At 41.7% G+C, this 10,664-nt stretch overlaps 1 long non-coding RNA gene across 1 annotated transcript in view; it reads right to left on the bottom strand.

The window, feature by feature from the left end:
* Positions 1-7,953: 7,953 nt before the first annotated feature.
* The window catches only part of LOC108498279, a 5,581-nt gene continuing 2,870 nt past the window's right edge, over positions 7,954-10,664 (bottom strand). Inside the window, exon 3 of the long non-coding RNA XR_001875132.1 lies at positions 7,954-8,062. This is a non-coding gene — a long non-coding RNA (uncharacterized LOC108498279). The remainder of the gene's footprint in view (positions 8,063-10,664) is intronic.

Genomic DNA, 10,664 nt, shown 5'->3' with positions numbered 1-10,664 from the left:
ATCCTACCTAGAAGCAGCATAGTAAATTCTCTTACTTTCCACTCAATAAAGTGCTTTGTAGAAGGGTTTTATAACATCACCTTCTAAGCCTGTTCATCTTTTTTCTCCTCTCTCTTCAGTCTTTCTAGCACAACCTTTCTATATAAATTTATTAGGAAACAATTTATAGTATTGCCATCAATAATTCTTCCTGCAGCATTGTAAATATGCACAAAGGTTTACAAAACTGATAAGGCAAGTTCCTGCCCCAAGGGCTTGTGTTAGTTATTTTAGTCTTTATACTTATTACATTAATATACTTCAATGCAAAATTTTAAAAGGAAATATTAAGAAGGATAAAAGTGAAACAAATTACCAAGAATCATCTGCTTACAGATCCTAAATAGGAACAAAAGAACAGTTTGTTCTGACAATACTGTCCAAAACTCCTTAGTGTTCAAGTAATATCTAAAGCACTGTTACCTTCAGGTCGGTGACAATTTACTGATATCAAAGTTCACAGCACCTGAAGCAAAATGTGCTGTGCAACACAAGTAAACCAAAGAGTTTCAAGCTATTCACACAGAGAACTGGCCTTTAGTCATCTCAGCACTGAAAAGAAAGAAAAAGGCTTCCCCAAATTTACTGTTATGAATAAGTCCCTCTTACCCCCCTGCAATTCTTTAGCTCCTTGTGTGCAGACAGGACTCCGGGCCAGCACATGACAAACAGCAGGCTGGCACATCCCTCACCAGCTCCTTGCTTTCCCTTTACTATTTCACTGAAAACCAAAGTCAGGACAGCTGCTGTGCCAGCCTGGAGAGCACGAGCCAAGAGCAGGAGGCAGTCAGGTCTGCCAGCACCTGGCACAGCCCTGGCTGCGAGAGGAGAGGCCTGTACACGCTGGCTCTGAGGGTGCAAAAACCAGGCAGGGAACACAGCGAGGAAGATCCCACTAGAGACAGTTCCATGGCACAGCTGGAGCAAGGGCAGTCATGTGTGAATGAGCAGTCAAAACACTGCACTGGTATGGGCATGAGTGGGTTCATCCTGGGGCAGAAGAGAGAGAGTGAAACTGGGGTCAGAGGAGCTGAGGAGGGGTGAGATGGGACAGGACAGAGCAGAGAGGTCAGACAGGAGGCAGCGAGTCACAGGATGTGGGCAAAGGAAACTGCCAGAGCTCCCAGCACGTCCCAGCCCTGTGATGGGATCAGAGGTTCCTCAAACACCTCCCCTGCTCTGCTTTGGCAGCAGTGCCTGGCACCACTGCCCCAGAGAGACACAATCCCCGCTGCCATCCCTGCAGGGTGAGCGTGGCTGGCACAGCCCTGGGAGTGGGGACAAACCTGGCCAGCAGCTCACAGCCTGACCAGGGGGGAGGGAGGCTTAAAGTGTTTCTGTTGTCTCAGGGTGCCACTAAAGTAGGAAAATCAGAGATGACGTGACTTACCGAAGTCATGACTTGCAAAAACTGCTGCTGGTGAAACCTTTCAGTATTACAAAACCAAACCTGCAGGGTTTTTTAGCACTGGGATAAAGACTACCCATAAATAACCTATTTAACTCCTCATATGCATTTGAAGGTTTTTTAAATTACATGATCTGTATTTCTCTTTCTTATAAACATCTGGGTTGTGCTTTGAGACTATTCTTGTCCAACAGTCTAACTACAGAAGTTGCAACTCCATTTCTTGCTGAAGTGGGAAAACATTAAAAAATTATATTGGAAAAAATTAAGCAAGCAATTGTTGATTAACTAATGTGAATTTGCTTTGGAAAACTTGAATCCATCCCAGATCACCACTGGGTTCCTTATCACAGTAAGACTGAATGGAATTTTGAAGAGATCCTGTTTCATAGCACACCCTTCATTGCTGGATTCATTATTTGGTATCTCAGAATCTCATGTGATGAAATTTTCATTTGTGCCCAAAATCAATGGAGGTTGTGTCTGAATACAAACATGGTATTTAGTGCTAAGAGGATAAAAAGTCTTGCATCGTGAATTGTGCATGCAAACTTCGAGATTACTTTTTAACACTGTACCTCAACTAGTAATCTCTGTAATGGAAATAATCCTGTTCATTCACTCCATAAAGGTGAAAACAATTTCATTAATGTTTGAAAAACTGAAGAGCCTCCAGGTAAATTAGTCATCTGCTCTTCAAAGCAAAGTTTGGAAAGCATATACTGAATAAATGTGTCATGTTTGAATAGGGAAAATAAGATACTAAAATGCAAACATCACAGTCTTGGCCTGGAAGTGGTCAGGATCTTGTAGAAAAATAAATAGTGCTGTAATACTCACACATGTAAAGCTGCACTACCTATATAAAGGTAAGTCAAGTCACCACTCAGGGTGGACTTGGAAAAGTTGGTCATGGGCTTTTAATGTGGCTCCCTGTGTATAAATAGACCCATACAGATCAAAACCCTCCGTCTTGCTGACCACAGTTCTACCAATTTTCCTTCTGTATTCTCAGAAGTAATGCCTTGTGTGAGAGAGGAAAAGATCCTCTGGTGTGACAAACCTCTTTCTTCCATGTCTATTTAATACAATTTCCTCTTTGGTCACCATCCTTCAAACTCTTGCTCTCTGTGTGTCCATAAAATGCTGTGGGATCTTAACCTGATTTAAACCAGCTGCTTGTCTTTGCTTCTTAAGTCCTCCCTAGCACTTCCCACTCTGCATCCCACAGCTCTTCCTGAACCCCCTGTGTGTGTTTTATGTCATCCTTTCTGGCATCCTTAACTTGAACTTCTATCCAACAGGAGCACTCCCCACCCCACAGTCCCTCATGCCCCATGGCTGTCAGCTCCAGCCAAAGCCCAGTAACTTATCCACTGGTTACTGAAATTCTAATTCCCCCAGAAATAAAGAAAAATATGTGACATGACAGGGTCAGTAAAACCTTAGTGCCTACAAAGTAAGATTTTGCTCAGTTTTCTTTCTGAGGTACAAGAGACACATAAAATAAACCAGGGAAAAATTTCAATTACTAAGAGACTATTTCTGCTTATTATCTCATCAAGCTTATGATATAGAAGGGAGAATCCTTATGTGCAGAGCTCTCAGGGCTCATCTCTTTGCACATAGGGATAGCCTACTCCTGTGCCTTTAGGATTTCCTTCCTGAAGAAGGGAATCAGTGCTAAACAGAACAGGAAGGGACTAGTTTGATGGGTCAGAAGGTAACAACAATTTCCAAGCCATGTGTTTGTATGACCAGCACCTCTGGCCTTCCAAGCTCACCAGCACAGGGACTGCCCCCCTCGTGTCTGTGTCCAGGAGGCAGAGCAGCCCCAGGTGAGTGGGGCACATGAGATGGGATGATTTGTGCAGGAGGCAGAGCAGTCCCAGGTGAGTGGGGCCCATGGGACTGGGATGGTTTGTGCAGGAGGCAGAGCAGTCCCGGGTGAGTGGGGCCCGTGGGACTGGGATGGTTTGTGCAGGAGGCAGAGCAGCCCCAGGTGAGTGGGGCACATGAGATGGGATGGTTTGTGCAGGAGGCAGAGCAGTCCCGGGTGAGTGGGGCACATGAGATGGGATGGTTTGTGCCCAGCAGTGCCCAGCAGTGCCCAGCACAGCTGCAGGCTGGCTCCCTGGGGTCACATCTCCCCACTGACACTGCCACAGCCAGGAAGGAGCTGGGTCTAGAGGCTGTGGCAACGATGACCTGATGGATCCCAGGGGAATACTAAATTCAGCAACTAATGTTGAGGCAAACACTTTGAGTCTCTGACAGTGACCACGAGTCCTCCTGCAGATCTCAGCAGGCTTCGATGAGGCCCTGCCAGAGCAATTCCAAGCTCTAACTCTGGTGTTTCAAGGCTCCTGCCCTTCATTTTATCAGCTGCATTTTTCCCCAGCTCGTGACCCCACGGTCCCCATGTGAACAATCTGTGAACACCCTGCTTGCACAGGAACAGGAGATGTGACTGATTCAGTGTGATAAGCAAAACACAGGAGTCAAGTTGTGATGTCACACTCACAACCATGTAAGAAGTTTCGTTTAAAAATGAGCATAAAACTAAGTGCAGACAAGAATAACTTTCATATCAGAAGACAAATATCACTGGTATAATAATAATGTAAAATTAAAATATTAGAATCAGCTAAACTTAGAAGATAGCAAAATGAATAATATATGCAAGTACAATCCAGAGTTCTGTTTTATGCATACAAGGGGAATAATTAACTGATCTGGAAACATGTAAATGAGGGCTTAAAAGCATTTTCAAAACAGCACATCCAATTTCAGTTACACACGCAGAAGTTGCTACATTATAATAATTAGATTTTTTTTCACAAAAGATTTATTTATTTTGAATAGGACTATTAAATATTATACTAATTACTAGTTATTTTACTTTGTACCCAGGGAAAAGGAATGAATATTCATTAATTCCTCAAGCTACCAAACCCCCACAGACCAGAGAGATTCCAGCATAGCTACTGATAAGTAAGGAAAAAGTTTGGTACAAAATCAGTCTCATTCCACAAATCACAGCTCTATCTTTTTTACATGTTAAATGCACTACAAGAAGCAACAGACAACAAATAAAATTACAATACATCAGTGTTTATTCTTTTACTTTTTAAGTGTCTTTTTATAAAATGTCCTTGAGAAAGCTTTTTATTGGTATTATTTTGGGAATATGATATCCATTTTGCTGGGGTAGCAAAGGTAAAACTCAACATATTCTGGAGGTAAATAATAATCAAAACATCTTACACATACCAATCTGTTCATTATTTTTTTATAATCAAAGAAGCTCTCCTGGCTTCCTGTCATCATTATAGCAACTGCAGGAGAGACACTTGTCCCTCAGGCACAAACTGGCCCATAATATCCCATTCTTTGGCAGTGCATCAGGGTGATTGTCCACCTCAAAGACAACAAACCCGTTCAGATTCCATGCTTTATTTGGTAAATGAAGACCAAAGCTTTGCAGTGATGAATAATGGGGGGATTCCTGTACCTTTTGGAACGTGGAGTTACCCCACAGGTGCCTCATTTTCCTGAGACTGGACACAGCAATTTCTGTAGCTCAGCCACTGCAGGGCATTTCCAGGGGCTGCCCAAGTCAAGCCTGGAAACTTATTTTCAAAGCAGTGGGTTCCCAGCTTGGCAAATGAATTAGGGAATGATGAAGAGAGTCAACCAGACCCCAGAATCAGAGCATCCATCAGGCTGCACCCCTGCAGAGGTTGCTGCCTGCCAGCCAGGGGCTGCTGCTTTCCACATGGGCAAGGATGACCCTTCCCAGGCTCCTCTGACAACCGGCTGTGTCTGAAGGTCTTGGAATGGTCAGAGACAGAGAGAAACCATCTGTCTGTGGGTTAATTTGATATTGATGTTGTAATTCCCATTTGTGTCGTTTCATTCAAATCCAGCCTAGTTCCAAACCATCTGAATTTATTTCTCAAACTAGACCCAAAACTTCCTGCAATTAAGTTGAGTCTCTCGACAGTGTCTCACTGGAAGGTGTGAATTCTGCAGGTGTCTGATGCTTTCTGTTCCACTAACACCATTTCGCTCTTCATTTGAGATTGTCTTTATCTCACAGTTATAGACAGTGCTAGATGAATTTTAACAAGCAAGTTCAGAATCTAATCACTGGCATAACAGCCAGCCCATGACTTTAGAATGTTTTTTTATTAAAATGTTACTGTTTACTAAAACATCACTGCAAAAGAAAACCCCCTCAAAATTCATGAACTGCTTCCATATATCTCAGAGGCCAAAATTTAAAAAATAAATAAAAAAAGCCTTAAGAGGATTCTTACTTTAGCTGAAATTTAAGTATTTACACTTTGCACTTTGAAATCAGTCTAGAATTTCCACATTTAGATGTTCTTGGAGAAGGCTCAAGTCTCTTACTTGGACACTCAAAATGATCCAAACAGACATTTAAAAGAACCCCTCTATTCCCTATGCACAGAATCTGGATGTGACCTAGTGATTCAGATGCAAAATTTCCACGAGTGTGACAAGTGTTTAATAATATACTAAAACATTTTTTGAAGCAGCACAAATCTCCTACTGATTCTGTCATTTTACAATAACCCAAATTGCCTTTTTCTTTCTACTTATGAGGACAATTTATGACACGCCGAGATTGGCAGGAAACAATACTATGACATAAAACCTGTCATTATTTTTTAAAAAATCTCTACGACATATCTGTGTGGATAAATAACAAAAAGGAAACCAATTAAAACAAAAATATTGAATTATAAATTATGTAAAAATATAATTTAGTAAACTACTGAAATAAACTAATAATTAAGGTATTTACTATCCACCTAACCCAATGCAGTCAGAATTAGGTTAAGTGAGCTGTGTGTGCATGCAGGGGTGATACACTGGTCAGAATTATCCTTCACTAATTTGAGATGGTTCTATAAATCATGCACTGAAATATTTCAAAGAAAATGTTATTATATTAAATGTTACCTTTTTTTGCTACTCAAGTAATTAATTATTTAAACTGTTATGAGAAAGAGAGTCTAGATTCACACACTTGTAATGACTAGGAGGATATTTAAAATTCATTACAGTACATTAAACTTCCACTGATTAGTTAGCATCACTGCAAAATAAATAAATAGCCAATTTGCTTTGATCAGCAGAAATTCTGATAAAATCAGCAAAACACCAATTAAAATGTGAAAAATGTCACCTACTGTCATTATTCTAATGGAACTAAGACATATAGGACAAACTGACTCAATGTTTATTTTCATATCAGCTGTGTCTCCAAACTGTAAATCATCCCAGCTTTTCCTTGCCTCTCTCTCCCAGCCCAGCATTAATTCTGCAGATGGATTTACTGTGGACTGCACCGTGCTGGAACAGACCATCCCATCATAAACAGAATAATAAGGTCTTGCTGCACTTGTGTGAACTCCTGTTGGGAGGGGCAGTGGGGAGCAGCAATTCCCTCAGAAATATGGGAACAGAGATGAGACTTGACAGGAGGGATTTTTGCCTGAAACTTTGTTCTTTGGAAGCAGGTGGAAGGGAACGAAATGATTAAGTAGAGGTGCTATATTTAGTTATATACATCTCTTATTTATTGAGTTCCCCAGCTCTGGGGCCCTGAGCCTGCAAATAACCACAGAGCTGCTGTAAATTGGCTGGAATGTTCTGAAGACATCGGAGGCAAAGTCTGGGTAGCTGCCTGCAGGTTTTACCAACTTTTATCAAATAAGGAGATTTCATACCAAGGAATGATTCGTACACCTACACAAACTTCTGACAATGCCAGTGCCTCTAATTTCACATCTGTAATCTCCAGCTGGAGTAATTACTAGATATCTAATTAAGATGATCTGGGTAAAGCCCTCCAGTTCCTGGTGTTTCAGCTGAACACAGGTTTTGAGCATGGCTACACATTTTGGGGTGAGCTAATTGTGCCCTTCCAGTACCTGAAGGGAGCCTGCAAGAAAAATGGAGAGGGACTACTGACAAAGGCATGGAGTGACAGGACAAGGGAGATTGGCTTCACACTGAAAGAGGGCAGGGATAGATGGGGTATTAGGAAGGAATTCTCCCCTGTGAGGGTGGGGAGGCCCTGGCACAGGTTGCCCAGAGAAGCTGTGGCTGCTCCTGGATCCCTGGAAGTGTCCAAGGCCAGGCTGGACGGGGCTTGGAGCAACCTGGGCTAGTGGAAGGTGTCCCTGCCCATGGCAGGGGGTGGCACTGGATGATCTTTAAGGTCCCTTCCAACCCAAACCACTCTGTGATTCTATGACTGTGATTGATTTGAACTACTGCAAACTTCTTATCATCTTAGAAGTCTTGACAGCTCTCAGGAAAGAGAACCACACCATGTATCCTACGTACCAGTTGCCTGTAGAAGAGCATGTGGAACACAAAAGGAAAAGCTGTGGCCCACTAGAAATAAATAATTATTTTTTTATTCTCTCTATTGAAGGTCATTTTGGTCATACATCCTCTGCCTGAGCCAGTCCCCACTGTGAAGTGTTTCTTTATGTACACGTCAGCTTCTTCATGGATTATTTCCCTGTTTAAACTCCAAATCAGAAAAATGTTTCATAGTACCTGGAATGGAAACTGAGCAAAAAGTTTAGTACTTGATCCACTGTCATCACTCAGCCCCTCACTGACCTCTGTCAGCAACAGCTGACACTTGCTTAGAGACGAATCATGGATTTGCAACCACAGGAATAAAAAACTCCACAGAGTTCTGGAATAAAATACCAACTAACAGAGAAATAAGAGGCTCAATCACAAACACATGTTTCTCTTGGAGTGGAGTTCCTGTGAGATATTAGCTCTGAGTGCCCTTGCAAAACAGGATTTCTGTATCAGAAGGGCTCCAGTGGAGGGGAACTAATGATCTGGCACACAGGAGGAAAAGAGCCCCAAACTATCACAGGTACAGAGAAGCCAGCACAAAAAGATAAGAAGATCTGGTGTGTCAGCCTAAGAGACACAAAGAGAGAAAACTCAGGGTTCACGTGCCAATGCAAATGAAGGCAGAGTGCACAGGGCCTTGAAGAACAGTGAAAAACTGACCTTGGAGTCAGTGAAGGAATTCAACAGTGAAGCCCTGTCAGTTAGAGGGGGTAGCTCTTGAAACAACCTCACAGGGTAATTTGTGTTTTCCCAGCTCTCATCACCCTTCCCACACTGACAGAGCTTGCTCAGATGGCCCAGCAGCAAAGAACAACCACCACAGCCTCTCCAGCAAGCAGACTGTGCCCCAAGGGTTGCCCTCTCTCACCCCTGCAAGCGTGGCAGGCAAAACATGAGCTGAGGCACAAACCCCACCCCAAGGGGCTGCCACACTCAGCACCAGCCTGCCCTGAGATTCTGCAGAAGTTCTTTAATTCTGGTCTCCTGAAAAGGCAATAGATGCCACAAGAGTTCTTTACTGGGTGTTTTGATTTCTCCTGGAGGATGGCAGCCTGAGAGCAGCCTGTATTCCCGCTGGAAAACCCAGGAGCTGACCAGGATCCACAGCAACCAAGTGGATATTTTGGTTTTGTTTTCTCTTTTTAAGCAGCAAGGGAAGTAGGGTTTATTTGCCCAAATGCTTATTACCCAACACATTGTAATGTCTGAACTAATTCTTTGTGATGGCCCAGGTCTATCTGAACACAAACAAGTGCACAAGAATACATTAAAAAAAAAAAGGAACAAATACACCTATCTGTGGATCCCTGCTTGTCTGAGAAAGAATAATTTTAAGATAAAAGAGTGCGAGAAGCAGCACAGATCCTCAGTTATCAAACTTAATATCCTTGGGTTTAAGTCAGCCCTTTAACACAATTTCTAGGCAAAACTTGCAATTTATTAATTCACGTCCTATGATGTTCATTGTTTATGAAACCTGCATCTTTCACAACTTTTTTTCAACTATTGCAGCACTTCCCAAAACACAGGAAAAATAGGTACTCGAAATGTTACTCTGAAGTTCAGTAATTTGGATGGAGAGTTACAGATACACTGGTAATTGTAAATGGTCTGAGGTTTGAATGATTTTTCCACTCCAGTTAAATATATGGAGAAGTATATTCAAATAATTAAAAAGTGCTGGAAATAAGCAGTATTTGGAATTAATGGAAGCTATATATTCACCCTGTTGCATTCATTATTTTTAAATTATAGTTTCCACAGATTAAGAAATGCAGCGAAGTTAAAATGAAGCAATTTTGTTCCTAAATATTGTCATTTAGATTAAAATATATGTGTCTGTTGAATCCAAAAGCTACTGCTGCTGCTTTTATTATTTGTAAAATCTAAAATAAACTGCCAACAAGCAATGAACAACAACTGGAAAAATGTTTAAAAAGAGAGAATAAAACTCCAATATCCCCATCTCCCGGGATAACACGGTGTGGGTTGCCAATCACATTATGTACACATCAAGAAAGTCATGTTATATTAATTGCACATTTCTAAATGGTTTGATAAGGGATATACACGTTATAGATGCTGTAATATATGGTTGAGAATCCAAAAGGTTGCTCACAACCCTCTCTTAGGGGTTAGCCAGTTCCTGGCTGACACCTCTTGTTTAAAATGTCCCACCTTTCCCATATTGGGAACACAGAAATCATTTTAAACCTTTTATAGGCCATTTTGAAGTGAATAGGACTCACTGGAAGCAGCAGTTAAAGGAAGAATGGAAATTCTTGCCCTGCCAGGGGTTTCACAGGAACTGGCTCACACAAATGCACAGGTCTACAACCCCAAATATCCTCCTTCCAAACCATCAGGTCTGTGTGGATTCCTGAACTCTTCACGTTGGATCCTTTGTGTGGGAAAAGAGTTATCTGGGGCAAACTGCCAGGCAATTTTACACCCATCCCTTCAAGGTGTTAGCAAAATGTTGAATGCTAACAACTTTTGTTCACCAGCCATGGAATAAAGGGTCCTCCACACCAGAGTGGAAAGTTTTTAAATACAGCATCACCACCAGTCAACACACAAAGGAACCCTCGTAGCTGAATTTTCAGTTACATTAAAGACCCCAGTGCTTTCCTTTGAGGCACAATTTCATCCCAGCGACTCAAGACAGATGGTAAAATTTTATAGTGACCAATTTTCTGTTTCAAAACTTTCAGTGCATTTTAAAGGCAAACATATAAAATGCATTATACACTTATTTTCCTTCACACTTGTATAGATCTTACATCAGTGTCACCAA

The sequence above is a fragment of the Lepidothrix coronata genome, unplaced genomic scaffold, assembly GCF_001604755.1.
Source record: "Lepidothrix coronata isolate B3197 unplaced genomic scaffold, Lepidothrix_coronata-1.0 Scaffold58, whole genome shotgun sequence".
Classification (NCBI taxonomy): domain Eukaryota; kingdom Metazoa; phylum Chordata; class Aves; order Passeriformes; family Pipridae; genus Lepidothrix; species Lepidothrix coronata.
Note: the sequence above shows the minus strand (reverse complement) of the source record. Positions and strands in the feature narration are given on the sequence as shown.